The following is a 3,457-nucleotide window of genomic DNA, read 5'->3' as shown; positions in this document are numbered from 1 at the left end:
AACTTTTCACGAAAAAAATTCAGTTCCCGTCTCACTCATCTAGCGACAGCGGCACAGCTCAGACCTACGATGCCCCCCAAGACGAGCGGTAAGGTAGCCAAAAAGGCGGGCAAGGCCCAGAAAAACATCTCGAAGGGCGACAAGAAAAAGAAGCGCAAGAGGAAGGAAAGCTACGCAATCTACATCTACAAAGTGTTGAAGCAAGTTCATCCGGACACTGGCATATCATCTAAGGCCATGAGCATCATGAACAGTTTCGTGAACGACATTTTCGAGCGCATCGCGGCAGAGGCCAGCCGCCTCGCCCACTACAACAAGCGCTCCACCATCACCAGCCGCGAGATACAGACGGCCGTGAGACTGCTGCTGCCCGGGGAGCTGGCCAAGCACGCTGTCAGCGAGGGCACCAAGGCTGTCACCAAATACACCAGCTCCAAGTGAGCAGGTCTGGTGTGCACATGCTTACATAAACGGTCCTTTTCAGGACCAAGAACATGATCATGAAAGGAAATGCTTCTGCTGCTGTTCTACAATTCCCTCAATCCCTATGATAGTAAATGTAAGCTTAACCAAGGCAGAAATATTTTCATTAAAAAAAGTCTTTAAGACGCATGGTTTACTGGCTGAGATATATATATATATATTTTTTTTTTTTGCTTACTTCTGTGGTCATTAGTACATTGCTACAAATATATTTATATATATAAAAAAATAAATAAAAAAATCCTTTCTATTTAATTTAGTTAGATCATATATCAATATTAATGGCAAAGACCAGTTGCATCGATTCACTTTGAAAATAATTCCATTTGTGCTAAAACTGGACACAGTAAAAAAAAAAAAAAAAAAAAAAAAAAAAAAAAAAAAACTGAAAAAAAAATATATATATACACACACACACACACATAATTCGAATTCATATTATGCTTAACTGCGTTTGAATTTGCAATCATGCACAAGATGTTTTGTACTTCGAAGTAAAAACAACATAATGTACTATTTAACTACCCACAGTACAAATGGATCCAAAAAAAAAGTGAATTTTCATGCAGACGAAAATGCTTACATTTATTCTATTTATATTAAGTACCCATTACTAACAGCTTATACTGGGTGGAATACAACAGTTGACATGATTTTACTTATATGGCAATTTAATATTTAACCAAAATTAATGGTAAACTAATATTTTAAAGTGTCATTTATGGCCCCTTACCTTCAGCATGTTTGCTTCCTTGCACACAAACGAGGACAAACACATCACCCAACTGAAAAAAAAAAAAAAATTTCACTTGCATCACAAATAATTTAAAATTTTTCACCACATGAAGTAAATATTTCGCAATAAAAAAAAATATAGCCCTAGGACTCGTGTGCACACCTTTTCTTCCCCACATCGCACACGCAAACAAAACTTCCAAATTATTACAAAATCACTCGATTATTATACATACATAAACACACATGTATTTTCCGAATAAGTGAGAAATGCAGGCCGATGAAAGTCAAATTTCGTTTCGGAAATTAAATCTCGCACAACTACCGACACATAACCAAACTTGCGTACATTTACATAGCATTAACCCTCTAAATAATAAACAAATGAAAGCAGAAAAAACAACATCGCTACCCACCGCGCGCGCTCCTGGCGGCGGGAGTAGGAACTACTTTGCACACAGACCGACATAGCCCCCTGCCAAAAACAGTAAAATAAATAATATATATAAGTCTTTTGGCGGGAAAAAATTTCTCAACCGCCTGGGAGCACCCTAGTGTGTGCCTGTCTTTAGGTTATGTTACTTTTAACTTCATTTTCTACAGGCAGACGCGAGGGTGCTCGCCCATTATTTTTATTTTTTTAAATTCTTTCCTACCTTTGGTGTGCCATGCAAGAATTTATCGTCAAAATGGCGGCCCCGAGTGCAAATTTCTCGTCTGCACTGCTGGCTGGATGATTATGTGATGTTTTGAAGGAGGGTGTTTTTTTTTTGTTTGGATTTTGTGTGAGGGGGGGAGGGGGCTGGGCTAGCTTTTTTTTTTTTAAATTTTCTAAACATTCATCTCTTATGTAACAGTGTTCAGCATTAAAAAATTTAAAAGAAGAGGCACTTACTCATCAATTTCAAAACAGCCTATGAAGAAAAATAAAAAAAATTTAAATTCATTCCAGTTTTATACATTCATGATTTGATCACATGTATAACTTTTCTTTTTTATTACCTTATTTAATTTTATTATTATTACTACTATTGCTGCTACAACCTAGAAGATACCTCAGTGATACTAATACCTGCTGGTAAAGTTAAAGGTTTCACCTTTCTTTCTTTAAACATATCACAATACCTTTCTTGAGTTAAATATTATCTAATGGCTTTAAGAAGTTATGGTAATGTTCATCAGTTATAGAGTGTGGGTTTGTGTGTGTGTGTGAGAGTGTATTTTGAAGAGGGCTTTGGTGGTTGGGATGGTGAGGGTGGTGGGTGTTGTGTGTGGGGAGGGGGGGGGGGGGAAGTAAAAGAGTGTTCATTACACGATTTCTCCTGTTGTTTGTAACAATCACACCTGGTATAGCTATTTCGAGTGGCAAATACAAACTGCAAAAAAAAAACATCTATATCATTGCCAACGGCCATATCACGATGAACACACCGGTTCTCGTCCGATCACCGAAGTTAAGCATCGTCGAGCGTGGTTAGTACTTAGATGGGTGACCGCTTGGGAACACCACGTGCCGTTGGCACTACTATTTTGCACCCTACAGAAAAAAATTTTTTTTTTAAAAATTTCAATTTTAAATTTTTTTTTCCCCCACAATCACCACATTTCCCCCCCCCCCCCCTAACACACACACTCACTCTCTCTCAATCAATCAATCAATCAATCAATCAATCAATCAATCAATCACTCACTCACTCACTCACTCACTCACCCACCCAGTAGCTGTGAATCTTTGCATGTGTATACCTCATACAAAATTCAAAGTGAAAAAATAAATATATAAGTGTATATGTATGTATGTATGTATGTATGTATGTATATATGTATATATATATATATATATATATATATAAACACACACACACACACCTATTTTGAAGTTTCTCTGTTTCAGTGGGCAGTTATGTATAATAATGAGAGATTCAAAAAGACGTTGATAACAATGTCATCAATGCCTGTTTAGTGTGCTCATTTGTTGGATGGTCGGCAGCAATACTAGAGGTGGTACAGCTGTAACCTGTAAAATTGTACCTGCAATGTGTTGTGTATGGAAAAAAATAAAAATTATATCATCTAAATTTTTGTTATCCAACAATAACCTTCCCATCAATGCATGATGTCACAGTAGCCATAGCTCTACTCTTTCTGCCATATAACATTGGGGGAAAAAAAAAAAAAAGGAGCTATTAGAATAATAACAAAAGATAAAAAATCATCTAACTGCAGACCAAAATTCAAA

At 36.8% G+C, this 3,457-nt stretch overlaps 1 non-coding gene across 1 annotated transcript; it reads left to right on the top strand.

The window, feature by feature from the left end:
* Positions 1–2,621: 2,621 nt before the first annotated feature.
* LOC134543836 (5S ribosomal RNA) lies at positions 2,622–2,740 on the top strand. The gene has a single exon (XR_010077285.1). It is a non-coding gene; the product is annotated as a 5S ribosomal RNA (ribosomal RNA).
* Positions 2,741–3,457: the final 717 nt, after the last annotated feature.

This window comes from Bacillus rossius, unplaced genomic scaffold, assembly GCF_032445375.1.
Source record: "Bacillus rossius redtenbacheri isolate Brsri unplaced genomic scaffold, Brsri_v3 Brsri_v3_scf22, whole genome shotgun sequence".
Taxonomy (NCBI): domain Eukaryota; kingdom Metazoa; phylum Arthropoda; class Insecta; order Phasmatodea; family Bacillidae; genus Bacillus; species Bacillus rossius.
The sequence above is the reverse complement of the archived record's forward strand: the minus strand, read 5'-3'. Positions and strand labels throughout refer to the sequence as shown.